At 37.4% G+C, this 15,413-nt stretch overlaps 1 protein-coding gene across 1 annotated transcript in view; it reads right to left on the bottom strand.

Moving 5' to 3' along the window:
- The window catches only part of LOC120538325, a 148,791-nt gene that overhangs the window by 22,394 nt on the left and 110,984 nt on the right, over positions 1-15,413 (bottom strand). The gene's annotated exons all lie outside the window — the stretch shown is intronic.

Below are 15,413 nucleotides of genomic sequence, written 5' to 3'. Positions count from 1 at the left end.
TGCATCTTATTGTTTCACATCCTGGCAGGAAGCTGACTGACTCCACTCTACAGACGGCACATCTAATAGTTAGGTTTCTTTGGGCTTAGCCTTAATAAAAAGCACAGTCATCCTTCCTGAGGATTTACTTGCCAACTACAAAGCACCAAACTACATTCAGACAGTTTGATAACATGCTTCAAGCATACAAAACTATGAAGTGCAGTATGTCTCTTCAGGAGTCATTTTTTACATACGCACTTGGACTTATTTTTTTGTAATTGTGTTGCAGTCAGTGACAAACACGGTGAAAGGTTTCACCAGGGCATTACAACGACAGAAAATCAGTATCAGGGCAAGTGGAATCCATAAATGCTAGCAGACTACTGTATTATCGAACACTGAAATGAGAAACATCAGATGCTTCATATAAATGAAAATTAGCAGCAAAAGATGCTTAGCTCAGTGGAATGAATTAAATGGGTCTGCATTAAAGAAGAAAATGCTAAATTCAATAAAAGTTAGTTTTATGTTTGTCCAAATTCTTACATGATGCAGTCAATCTGAAATCATATTGATGTACAGCTTGAAGACGTCTATCCTAATTGTCAGCAATTTTTCAGGAAGCAAAACATTGAAAAAATGTGTTGCTCAGTGTAATAAACACAATTACCCATCCATTCATTCATGTCCTAAGCCCATATGATTCAATTTGGAGTCAGAGCCAGAATCTGTTCTAATAGCGTGGGACACAAGGCAGGAACCAACTCTGGACAGGCATCATCATTTTTCATAACCAGATATATATAAAAATGATAGTTCTCATATATTGCTAAGTCAAAACTGTAAAACTATCTTGATAACACTAACAGAGAGCAGTAATATATTAAACCCATTCTGTTCCAAAATCCTTTAAAAGCTTTCTCAACACTCTTCGCTTTGAATTTGGTTTTTAAGTAGTCAAACCATCTATCTACTTTCAGCACCCAGTCACCCAAATCAGTGACATTCCGACACAAACAAGGTGTTACTCCATAACTCACACATGAAAAAGTTTAAAGTCACCCATTCACAAAAAATGCAAAGATGGGATTAAAGTAAATTCAAAAGAAAAGATTACATTTTTGCTATAGTTAAATGTAATATGCAATAAAAATAATCAAAGCAATCATTACCTTGAAAATTAGTAGTCATGTCCAAGCCATACATCATCCAGTTTCCATTACAGAATGAGCCATACTTCCATTTTGTCTATTATCACTTTGAGTTAGTAGTAAAATACAGTTAAGTGTAGTACTTCATGTCTAACTTTACAAACACATACGTCAAAAAACAAGTGACATTTTTTATCAAGCTCTTACAAGAATGGACAATGGTACTGTTTCAAGATGTACTGCCAGAATATTATATACTAGACCAGAGGCAGACTTTGCCATTCTGCCTCCCAGCTCTTTTCTCACGTATTCCTTTGTCATGTATTAAGGTCAAGATCCTGTTCTATGAGGAGCCAGAACATCAGTTCAGCACAGGACATGGCCATCACTCACAATCACTAAGCCAATTGAGAGATGTCTGTTATCCCAAAACACATTAGACTCCAAGTAGAAAAAGCTGTCAATGAGCTCAATTATTTGTTTCTTTTGACGCAACTCTTGGATTCAAGACATCACATCAAATAAAACAAATTGGGACTGCTATCTTGACAAGGGATGGGGGGCTTCCTGGAACATTAGCTATTGAAGTAGTCATGCTATATATCTTATATAACTATAATGACATCCTGAATGGTAATGTCAATCTTTCTACATAGCACACAAAATTAATAAAAATAGGAGCTCAGACTGGGTGGTCTGTAAAGACACATGAGTGTGGGTTAGTGCAGATGGTGCATTTGGGATTCCACCCAACCATCCACTTACAAACCAGGTTAATGCAGTTTAGGGACACAGCAAATAAGCACACAACAATGAAATAATAATATAAGTGTCCTGAGCATGGGAAAGGCGCTATATAAATAAAATGTATTATTATTATTGTTATTATCATTATACAATAGAGTGCTGAAAAAATACCCAATTAAAAGGTAAAAAAATTCTATTGTTATTTATTAAAAGTAGTGTACATCAGCATTATGCAAAACAAGGCATGAAGTTATGGCCGACTTAATATATAGATCAAATAAGATTTGTTCCTATTGAAATTTTAATGAAATTTTTAAAATGAGCTTTTATGGTCTGAGAAATTTCAGTTGTTACCATTTGACTCGTGAGGGATCCTACCTGGCCAACTCAGTACCTCTTCAAATTTGGGAACCTGGAAAAGACGCGGCTATGATATATATATAGACAGATAGCAATTTCAAAATATCTTAAAAACTTTTCAGATATCTCAAATGTAATTCAAAAAATATTCTGCTCCTATTCAGATATCTGAATAGCAATTTAAGATATATAGAGAAATCTTGAAACAACTTCCCTTAGATGTTTTTTAGACTTTTTTTCCCACATTAAGACCCTGGTACACGTTATGTGTGCTAGCTATTTTTAAAAATTTATAAAGTATGCTTTACTTTAGAGTGCTATTTTATGCGGCAAAGTAATATATGCCGTCATTGTGAAGAAATAACTTTGACTTGAAAAAATGTGCAATGTAGTCTTTAACAATGATAAGCATTAGCTGAAATGGAAATTCTCCCCAAAACTGTTTTAAAATTGACAGCCTCTTGGTTCATTCCACAATTTCATAACGCATAAATGAAACAACATTAAACTACCCTTACTTAAAGATATTTAGCTGAACATTTCAGTTACATTACCCAGATCATATTTGAACTTTTTAACAGACAGCTTTACCTCACAATCCATACACAGATTAACTGCGTGTGACGGTAAAGATAAAATCAACACATTATTTTAAGGGTTAGCCAAAAAAAATAACTTTCAGTTTAACTGTTAACTCCATAGTTCAGCTGTGCATAACATGTGCTTAGGTTTACCCTGTTTATGAGCAATTTCAAAGACCAAAGAGCCTGCAACAAAAATATTCACATTTAAAGGCACACAACAGATCACATCAAAAACAGAATCATTGGTTGTCTTCAGTAATTTTTATTTCATAGGCTTTCAATTATTAGGTACATTGAGAAGAGAAAATATAGTTACAGAAGTATTCAAGAACATAGATTATCCAAGGTATATTTCTATAAAATAATAATGATAATGCTCCAATAAGTCTTGACCCACTGGCCTAGCTACAGTATCTACTCATTAATTATAATGTAAAAAGAAATAAAAGAATACAAGGCAACAATCAAGATTAAAATGAAATAGCACCATGATGAAACTTAATAAGCAAACTTGTTAACTAATCAATATATTTAATGTATTTCTAATTTATGTTATCTAAGTCAGGTTATTGAGAAACTAATTGAAAGTACAGCAAATGCATAGAGCCTTCATCTTTCCTATGAGACATCAAGGTGGAGAACATTAAAGGCACTCAGAACAGACCTGACTTACCAAACTATTCCTAGTCTTTACTAGTCTTATAATCAATGGGAAAAGGGCAACATATTAAATGTCCTGCAACCAACATAATGGCCCAGTCCCCACCTCCCAGGACATGTTAAGCATGTATCTGATAATAGCGAAACTTCTCTGGCCTATCAGGAAAAACACGTCTCTCCATACATTTCCACTTCTGGTTAAAAAGAACTTTATAGCCCCATGGGAGTTAATTTTTAACATTTTAAAACTGGAATGCCCTCTCTCCTTACAACGAGAAAAACATTTCCTTGGAAGCAGAGAAGCAGGTCACATTTGTTGTGTCCCAGTAACACTCAAGTTTATCACTGTCCATTGTTAGAGGACAGGTGGATAAAGAATCAGAGAGGAGACCCTAAGGGAGTTTCAGGGGACCAATTTTAAAGAATTTTTATATACTGAAAATCTTCCTTACAAGGCCTAAATATTTGTTGCAAATAACCTGCTGCTCTGGTCACTGAACAAGCAAGGAGTTATCTTAAAGAGTGGCAGGAAAATTGTAGCTTGATGAATGGCACTGAAATGTGCAGAGTGGCTCACAAAACAAAGTGCTTGGTCTTAGTGTTGGTTAAGAATTTTATTAATAATAAATTTAGATAGATAGATAGATAGATAGATAGATAGATAGATAGATAGATAGATAGATAGATAGATAGATAGATAGATAGATAGATAGATAGATAGATAGATAGATAGATAGATAGATAGATAGATAGATAGATGTCAACAACAACCTCTCCAGTTCAGAAGGAAGGGATTCTTAGCTTTGGTGTCCATTTCTCACAGAACCAGTAATTTAACTCTTTTTCACCAATTCCAGAATTGTTTGATTCACAGGATTATTCACAAAGTGATATTGGTCCACAAATCCCTCACATGTCAACTTTAAGACATACAGCTGCACAACTGAAATCCACCATTGAAATGAATGCAAATGTGAGATTATGCAAGAGAATTAACAAAGCAAAATACTAGCGGGGAGTCCATACAACTTCAAATGACAACATATTTTCTTTCGTTAAAAAGAGGGCAGGGCTACATTTCTTGAACCAATGACATCCTAGAAAGCGAAAATTCTAAATCAAATGAAACCCAGATAAGGGATCACACAGGATTAGATGGATAAGAGTGATGCATTCAGGTGCCTAGTCAGAAACTTCACATAAATGCCCAACAAAGTTGAAGCCCTGAGTTGGATAATTCGGAAAAAAATAGTGCTACCTGAATTCTGACCTTTCACCTCACTCAGTTATATAAAATAAAAAACAAATTTTGTAAATGAGTTGCATTTGCGATACACCATTAATACATTTAAGTTGCCATTTACGTTCACAAAAATGACAGTTTATCTATAATTCTATTTATTTATCTTTTCAGCCCTGGTAACAAATTAACAGTGACTGTACATTTCTCCCAAAACATCTGAACAAATACTGAAATGTGAAAGAAGTTGGAACTCCAAAAACTCACATGAACGTAGCATTAGTTGCACCATCAGCTGAGAGAAGAGGTGAAAAACTGTGATTCAGAAGAGATGCTTTGTGTGCAGACCTGTGCAGAAACTACCGTGCTTAAAAAAGGGGGAACCCTGAGTTAAAAATCATGGAAATGTGGAACAGGCCACTGGAGAACCTACACCCATTTAAAATGAAGGAAACCTAAAGAAAGGATTGCAGGAATATGGAAAAGAAACAGGCCTGCTGTGTTGTTTTAATGAGTGTCTGAATGAGATACCAAATTAACCAAACTAATCAAATTTGCTTGAAAGGTGGCTGAATGTTGGCCTCTTGTTTGACAGACGTTATTTGCTGTTAGGTGTGCTAGTTATGGCAGGAATAAGTTGCATTGATAATTTTATTTTTAATAACCACCTTCTACAACAACAACCTTTTTAAATCCAGTTCTGGGTTGTGAAGAGCCAGAGCCTATCCCAGGACCACCAGGTCATAACGCCAGTCATTTTCAGGGCTCACTCACCTACCCGCACACACACATGCACACATAGACATACTTAAAGATATTAAATATGTAGTGCTTAAAAACTTATTTTGGGGTCACCTAGAGCATTAAATACATTCATTTATTTAGCTTTACTGAATTTACCATGTGTATTGTATTATGCTAAAATAAAAACATTAAAAATAAATCTGAAAGGATTTTCAGTTAATATATCATCTCATCTTATGTTTTACTCTCATAGCAGATTATTTTTAACAGGGTATCAAGTTTGTCTATCAGGGCACCACAGACCTTTTGGCACAGGCAAGCCGATGATGGGGTAACAGTCCATTTTAGGGCCCACTCATGCACACACCTAGACACCCACAGCAGTAAACTTCACATGCACGTCTCCGAGGCCTTAATAAGAAACCAGATACAGACATGGGGAAAGCATTCAAATTTGACACAAAATCAACCTGGTGCTGGATTTGAATCCTAAAATGAAGCCTTGCAGCAATAGTGGTAACCACTATACCACCCTCATTTATTATGATGTGAAAATACAACTCAGTCCATATAAAAAACAGAACAAGCTCAGCAGGGAGAAACATTTATGGGCTGACCATGCCAGAGTCTACTGGAAAGATTGATGAGTAGGCCTGCAATTTCTTCATTTAAACTACAACAACCTACATGAAAACTAATTCATAACTGCTTTCAAAACTATAAACAATCACAGACAACTGGAAATGGATATTTTCAATTTTTATCATTTTTTTTTTCATTTTACACATTCAATCATTAAACCAAGAACTATTTCTTACTAACAATGACAGCACGTGAAGATGACTTGGTGCTTCCCAAGTGAGAACCGAATTTGTAATCCCATATTTTCCATTCTATTTCTTTACCTGGCAGCATAAACTGCCTGAAAGTTAAGGCAACAGGCCGATGTTTCCACAGCATTGTGTTTTAGGCAGCAAACAGAAGGATGACAAAATAAAATTGGCATCAAGTGAAAAATATGAGAAGGCAGAGTATTCAAAAAAAATAATCCTATAGCAGAAGAAGGAAAAGGGTCAGAATCACTGAAAGCTGGAGCCTGCCCTGACAACATCAAGCTCTAAGTATCAACAAAATACTGGACTTGTCAGTAAACTTGATGGCATGTCTTTGCATTGTGGTGGGAAAGTGGAGAAAATCCACAGAAATTATTACTAGGGGGATAGTGGTGGCTCTGATGCTGAGGATCTGCACTGGTATCTGGGAGGTTGTTAGCTCACGTCCCGTTACTGCCAGAAGGGAACCTACTCTGTTGAGCCCTTGAGCAAGGCCCTTAACCTGAAAATTGTGTCAGGGGTGCTGTACAATGGCTGACTCTGCATTCTGACCCCCAAAGGTCATGCAAGATGACAATTTCCCTTTGGGGATTAATATAGTACTGTATATCAAAAAACATGCAAACTTTGAGGATATTTCAACCCAAATTTTAAAAAGATCGGACTAGTCAATAATATTTAGGCAAATTACAAAAAACAGATTAAGGACGGTGAAAAGTAAAGTGCATTTTTATACAAGTAAAGACTTAACAGCAAAAAGTGCAGAGTTTCCAGACTACTTTTTTGCTCAGTGAAACAGATGATAACGTTATGTAAACCACAAAACAAACTAATGGTACTGGTTCCCTGCTGACTGCAGACTCGACAGCTCTTGAAATTGATTATTTTTAAAAGCACCCCAATGCCCAAGCTTAATTAAAGGTACTTTTTACAAAATAACATAAACAGAAGCTCAAAACCTGGTCAGCTAATCCCATCAATTTATATAAGAAGAAAATTCTGTTTATTTCAGCAGAAAGGGTGACGCAAACAATTGGATCCACAAGGAGAAACTGACGGAAGCAGTTGAGAGAAGAAGAGGGCTTAAAATAGTACCTGTCATTTTAGATACAACACCTAAGTGATTTTTATTATTTATTTTCTGAATTCCCACTATCAGATACACCCATTTAATAGACAATTGGACTCTCTAATGCCCTCGGGAAGAGCCAGAATTCACTGAGATTCAAACATGCTTTTGAGAGTACGCCACATGGATGCTGGTCCGTGGCTGCTCAAGTGTGTGCCATCACTTGCAGTGACTGATGTCTACTCAACATGCTGTTTTCTGTCTTAATCCTCAGAAGATTGACATCTTGTGTCTGAAGATGTCATTTTACATTAATGTTTCCTGAACTTTGAAAGGTAGAACATCCTCCAACACCTTATCAGCAGTCCTGTTCAGATAACCTATGGCATTTAAACATCACTCTACTTATATCAATCAAAATTATTCAACAAGTCAGATGAAAATGCACATTACACCAGCACTCCCAGCCTGTATTGTTGACACTCTGCAGGATGGATCTGTGGACTGTGTGAATTTTTCTCATATCCTGGTCCTCCCATCAACCTGATATAACAAGAACTGGAATGAACCAGGCCATTGCCTTATTCTCCAGTGTCTGTTCAACAGGCCCTTCTTGTTTTACTCCATAATCCATGGAAACTCATTGGAGTTGTTGACTACTATGCCCTATTAAGGTACAATTCAGCCCAATCTGTCTCTTTTAACACTATTGCAGCAATCAACTGTTATTTGGCTGACTGTTTCTTACTTAGTGCTCTGTGTCAGCCTCCATCAGCTCCTTAAATTAATGATTGTTGATGGATTATTTTTTTGGCTCGGTGGCATGTTCTTAGTGTCATATCTCATCCAAGGTTCCTCCCCTGGCCAAGGTTCATACGGTAATTATGTTTCTTGCCTCTTTTGTTCATTTAGGATTCTTTGATTTATGATGTTTATGAACATCATTCTTCATTTTTATTTCTGTGTATATAAGCAGTCTTTGTTATGTACCATATGTTTTGTGGGTGGTCCCCCAAGAGATGAGTCTGCCTGCCAATCACCATAATCAACTGCCTTCCAACCTGTAAATCCTTAGGGTCCTACCCAGTTCCTGGCAGTTCATTGTAAATGCACTTTGAAGTCGGTGAGTTAATTGTAGTTTTTGCTGTGCTTCTGCCCTTCGTATATATTTTGGACCCTCCTGCTTGGTGTTTGACTACATTTCCGGGTTACTGTTTTGGGGCTTTGTTTGCATTGGATTGCCATAGTGTCTTTGGGCAATTCCTTTGCTTCTTGTGCTCCACAGAGCTTCATTGTTATTGAAAAGCATTTTGTGAGAAACAAGTTTTTATTTTATAAAGATTTGGTGCTTTTTGTTATTACTAGCCAGGGTTTGATGGTAATAGCCCCCTCTAGTAGACCTTTTCAGAAGTGCTTTTGAAACCTATTGGGATGCATGTGCTTTGGGACTCTAAGATCACAACACTCAGTACATCCATGAAAATGTCATGCACAATTTGTGCTTACTATCATGTGACATTCAGAGCCATTTATATGTCTAGTTTTGGCCATTCTCCTTCTGAATTCCACACACACAACTCATTGGTTCCTGCCTACCAACTTTGAATAAGATCACCGATATACATAATGCTGTCACCGACTGAGCAGTCAGTTAGTTGAGAAAGGCAGGTATACCAAATAAAGTGGCCACTAAGTACAGTATATTGAAAAATAGAAGACTTTTCTTGCATTTCTGCTTTTAAGACAACATCATGCCTCAGTTGTTAGCAGTGCTGCCTTACATCTCTAGAAGTCTGGGTATAAATCATTACGTGTCTATGTGGAGACTGCATATTCTCCTTATTCTTCTTCCAGAAAGGAAGTTTAATTTAGCTGGTCACTCTGAGCTGGGCTCAAACAAGTGTGTGCAGGTATGCTGTGTGAGGTACTGCACACCATCCAGAGATGGCTACTGCCTTGCATATTATGCTGCCAGGATCCCCAATTGAACATTGTGCTCCTGTATATATAATCAACCCTGTTCCCCCAAACACCTGACCAAGGTCAGGCTTGAATTTTAGGCCTTAGCTGACTTAAAACAGTAGTGGTATCTTAAAAATGTCCATGCAAATCAATACGAAACTCAAATGCCATTTGCCAATCCCACAATTTACACACACCGTCAACCCCATTACTGTCCTGGAATGCAAAGCATTTTAACGTCATAGTGTCCATGGCTAAATATTAATCTCTGCAGTAATCAGCTCTCTGGCATTCTACCCATTAGGCAAGGGAAAGTAAGTGAAATTTGAGTAAGTAGGAGAAATTAGAGGAGCAGCTCCCTCCCAGCACAGAAGTCATTAGTCATTCCTTGAATTCCTCCTTTGAGCTCAGGTACCTGACGACATGCGTCATTGGTGGGATGCCGCAAACCATGCAGGTGACCAAGCTCACCAAGCTAAGTTAATGCCACACTCTCGCGTCGAAGCAGTTGATCTGTTTCTGATGCCTCTTTGAAGCCTAGAAAAAGGGAATACAACTGTTGCCACGCTATCAGACCAAAACGCAGGATTATGGATAACTGAGTACCAGAAGCAGTCGTCAAAGTCCTGTTCCCAACTTCCCAGTGGAGCACAGTAAAGCTGGCCTGACAGAAAAAAGAAGGGATATGAGTAATATACTTGCAGAAGCACAAACAAACAAAAAGAAATTTAGAGAAAGAAAGCAATAGGTGACAAAAAGCTGGTAATAGGGTATAATAAGCAAAGCACTTAACTCATGTCTAACAGACTTCCAATCCTAATTCTGGAGGCCGGGTGTTTTCTGATTTTTACTGCAATTGAGGTTTTAGCAGCTAAATAATTCCATCTTTTCATAAACCTGCTTTTTTCTGTTGATAGTTAATGATATCTATGCCAGCATCAACATTCATATGACAGGAAGGATAAATCTCAAGGTGGAATTTCCCAACCACAGCAAGGATACATTGGGCAACCTATTGCTTGGTTTGGGAATGTAAGAGGAGACCTCTGTAAGCCAACATAAACTCTATCAAAATGAACCTGGGTGCTATGGTATGGTAGAAATGCTATGCCAGCTCAACTACTCTTAATTACTTCCTGAAGTTAAGTTACTTGGAACATAAAAAAAAAAAAAGTTTTCAAATTATCTTGACATGTAACAGGAACTGACATTCACATTTTTAAGTGATGAGACCAGAACTTCATTCAACTGACTGTGCATACCTTAAATGCTTTGAAGCAAATGAAGAAGCAAGTTGTATTACCACAATAGCACGATTGCCTCTTTAGAACGACTTTAGAAATTTCTAACCACCAAAAGACAACTCCAACCCTAATTCTTTCCAATTAACAAACAATAAAATACTGATTATTTTCAAAATTTACTGCTAGAAAAAATGTATAATAAACAAGACTAAGAATAATTAAAGTCCAAAAAGGAAAATAAATACAAATAATTGATTAATAAATAAACAAAAGAAATAAGATTTAAGAAACAATTACATAAAATCAATGATAATAAAACAAATAGTTTAAATTGAAACTAATACTGTAAAATACTCTAAAGGGGATATAAAAGAAAAGGCTGAAAATGTCACAAATCAAAATCCAAAGAATCTGAATCCAAATACAAAAATGCTAACCATTACACCAGGGCAGAAATATTCAAAAATCAACCAGAAAGCAGAAAATAGTAAAACTATTACTGTTCAACAAGCGGTAGGTCAACCCACAATTCTTCACCAAACAGAAAGGCTTTAAATCTGGGTTGTCATCAAAAAACTTTTAGTGGAAGCCAATGCATGATTATAATACAAATAAAATTCACATTTTCACTTTACAACAAACAGACCTGATAAAGCGTACAAAACAGGCTAGAGCAAACTAAGCTTCATCATATATAACACAATGCAGCAGGTTTACACTGTTGCCCAAAGCTGAGCAGAGGTTCATACATGCAGATAAAACTAATACACATAGTATAACATTGAATGCAACTGAAGATCATTAATAAAAAAAAAAAAAAACATGTAGCAGTGCTGCCGTGGGAAGAACTCCATACCCACATAGGATGACTAAAACGGAAGTAGGAGCTGCTGGGGAGGAAAGAGGCCAGCAGGAAAGTTGAAAAGGAAGGCCTGGCATAGCAACAGGAGATCAGTGTTTTTGTGTATCCCGTCCAACGTGTTGTCTAAAAAGTCAATTGTGCCCTGGATCGTTTCCCGTTAGGATGAATGGACTGTCATGTTATAGTGGTGGATTAATTGTCATGCATCTTCAAAAGGAGCGCTCCTGGAAATCTCACCCCTTGCCACTCAGTACTACCAATAGGACTGTTTTATGGAAGCTGTTCTCAGGATTTTCATCTTCACACCATACCATTTCACCTGCTTTGGCTGTATTGGACTATATAAGGACATTGTCGTGAGTGTTTATTGTTGTGGTTCATTGTTATGTTAGAACTGTATCACCGTAGGAGAAAGGGGAGGTTTGTCGGATTGTTGTTGTTGTGCACTGGGTTTTCATTTAATATATTATTTATTCATTTGTTGATTTAGTGTCTCTGCTTGTGTGTGTGTGTGCGAGTCAGACCAAGGCTGAGTGTGTCTCTAGAATCTCCACCCAAAAATAAATAAATCACCATCTCTTTGACGGTGTGAATCTTAGTGGCACCAGACGGCTACAAACATAAAAACTCAAGAATGATTTCTCTGTAGCCTACATGCCACTAACAAGGCATCAAGGTAAAGTCAGCTTAATACACTGCTCAAAAAAATTTAAATGAACATTTAAATCACACATCGGATCTCAATGAACAGAATGTTTCAATGGAAAATCTTTACTGTTTAATATGGTGTAATTTGTTGAGAACAAAATGATGTAACAATGATCAATAGAAGCCAAAATCATTAACCCACTGAGGGCTGGATTCTACATCACACCAAAAATCAAAGTCAAAAATTGAAATCACAGGTTGATTCACCTTGTGTGAATTTCATCATGGAAACTCATAATGTGACTCAGTAGTGTGTATGACCCCCACATGTCTGTATGCACTCCCAACAATGCCTGGGCATGCTCCTGATGAGATGGAGGATTATGTCCTAGAGGATTTCCTTCCAGACCTGGATCAGGGCATCAGAGAGCTCTTGGAAAGTTTGTGGTGCCACCTGGCAGCGTTGGATGCACCGATACATAACATCCCAGAAGTTCTCAATTAGATTCAGGTCTGGAGAACTTGCAGACCAGTCAACGGCATCAATGCCTTCATCAGGCAGGAGACGCCTACACACTCTAACCACATGAGGCCAAGCATTGTTCTACACCTGGAGGAACCCAGGGCTTACTGCACCAGCGTAAGGCCTGACAATCCCGGTACCTAACATCATTTGGAGTACTGTTGCAGAGCACATGGAGGTCTGTGTGACCCCCCAAGAATATGCCTTCCCAGGCCATCATTGACCCACCACAAAAACTGGTCATGCTGGATGATGTTGCAGGTTGCATTACATTCATCACTTCATCTCCAGACTCTTTAATGTCAGTCACATTTGCTCAGTGTGAACCTTTTCTCATCTTTGAAGAGAATGGGGCTCCAGTAGTGAAGTTGCCAACTGTAGTATTCTCTGCAGAATAGTGATGTAATGTGAGTACAGGTCTCACTAGAGGACATTGGGCCCTCATACCACCCTCACGGAGTCTGTTTCTGACAGTTTGGTCAGAAACATGCAGACTAGTAGCCAGCTGGAGGTCATTTTGTAGGGTTCTGGCAGTGCTCCTCCTGTTTCTCCAGGAGCACAAAAGAACAGATACCGATTGGTCCATCTCCTGATATCTCCTCCATGCTCTTGAGACTGTGCTGGGAGACACAGCAAACCTCCTTGTAACAGCATTTATAAATGTGCCATCCTGGAGGAGCTGGACTACCTGTGCAACCTGAATCGACTGCAGGTATTGCCTCATGCTATCGGTAGTGACATGGACACTAGCAAAACTAGCAATGCTTAATTGACTTTGTGTTAGACTGTAATGGTGTTCCCTTATTTTTTAAGCAGTGTATTTACCTATCACAAAACCTCACTATAGATAAGTACAATTGTATCAAGGCTGATGTGTGATATTGCTTGATTAAAGCATGTGTCTACAAAGGCAGACACGAAACCACTGAGCTCACCATTAGAAGAGTTGGATGTGATGAATCTGGCAACTGAATCTGCAATAGTCATGTAGTAAAAATTGTAGTGTATTGCTGTCATGGAAAACTGTTACATTTTTCAGCAAATAGTAATTGACAGCCATTTCAGACAATTGGAGGCCCCACCCTCATGGGCTTAACTCAAAACAAAGGAACAGGACAGCAGTGGTTTAGCTCAAGCTCAATTGTAACACATAGATGAAGAGATAAGCCTACTATGACAGTGTTAAAATAGCCAATGATTATTTAAAATTCAAACAGACTATTCAGTTATATCATAAAATGGGCATATTTCTTTGGTAGTATCAGTAGTGACAAGTTTGTGCAGATTCCATGAATAGGTACTAATCTCCTTCCTGTCTTTCTTTGTCAGGAGAGGAACACCCAGGGAAGGTAGAAGTTCTGGATAACTTGCTTTCATCAGCAAAGGAAAAGGACCAGGAGATGTTAAGAAAGGGCACTAACAGAATCAAAGTCAATCAAACAAGCTCAGTCGGTAATATGCCTGAATGGAAAAACACACTGGCGAGAACCTCAAAACCTAAAGGTAAACTGTTAAAGCTAGAAAGTGAAAGTCAGAAAGTCATGGACAGTTATTATCTCTAACTTGTTTTTCTTACCCTTAACTAACATTCATGAAGTAATTTGTTTAGATTTATTTCAAATGTTTTTCCATTGCTCAGATTACAAGCAGACAGTTTTAATAAGTGGGACACAATGGCACAATATGTCATAAATATGGTCATCACAAGTGTATCTTACAGAGATTGATTTAGGAGCACATTAGCTGTGCTACATGTCTAAGATGGGTTGAAATCTAAGTAATCAACTTGCAAAGTTTGCAATACAGCATGCAATACATATGTCTCTGATAGATGCCATGCCATTTGGTATGGGATTTATAAAAGCAGTAATGTTTGTGATGTACAATATATTGGAATGACAAATGCAATGTATTTTATTACTAAAAATTTTTGTGTTGCACCATCTTTTGGAATGAGACATAGCAACTGGATGGACAGACAGAAACACAGACACTTATCTTTTACTGAGGTGGAAAAGGGGAATTGGAGGGGGGGTTATTTTTGTATTATAGTCATTTCTGTCCTATGTTCCCAGGACAAAGGAAGTGCCACCTAAGGAAGAGTGATGCCTTTGATGATAACTCCTAGCTTGTCTCCTTCCAGGCTAGCCAAAAGAAGAAGACTCCTATCGTCATCTTTAGAATAGCATCAGCAATAAAGAACATTTTGTTCTACTCAATGTATTATAGAGACTTAAAAATTCTGTTTTCATTGAAATAATTTCACTCAGCTCTGCAATTAAACAGAGTTTCCCCTGTTGAGACCCCAACTTTTTTTTAAGAGCAGTTGATATCTTTTTACACTGGTAATGGGTGACAAAAGTAACATAGAAATGGGAGCAAAACAACCATGCAAAATGTCCCTGTGGTGATGTCACTGTCAAAATGATAAATAAACCACTGGAAATAAGTGTACAATTGACCCAAGAATGAAACAATCAAAGTAGAATCTTCACAAATGAGGACTCATCACAGTTGGATCATTTTCTTAACTAAGTATACTTGTAGGTGTTTTAGCGTATATGTTACCGGCAATGTATGAAAGGCAGAAATTGTATAGAATGCTTAGGCAATATATAGAATGCCGAAAATTGGACATAAAAGTATGAAACAATTAATATTTCATACATTTCCTAGGCATTCTATGCAATGTCAAAATATAAACCGGCAAGGTATAAAATACTCCCGCTAATGCAAAAAAGCAATGAAGTGCAATTCAAAATGCCATTCAAGCCTTTCTTGTTGCAACAAGTATGTTATTTTTT

This window comes from Polypterus senegalus, chromosome 1 (genome assembly GCF_016835505.1).
Source record: "Polypterus senegalus isolate Bchr_013 chromosome 1, ASM1683550v1, whole genome shotgun sequence".
NCBI lineage: Eukaryota > Metazoa > Chordata > Cladistia > Polypteriformes > Polypteridae > Polypterus > Polypterus senegalus.
This window is presented reverse-complemented; position numbering and strand designations above follow the sequence as displayed.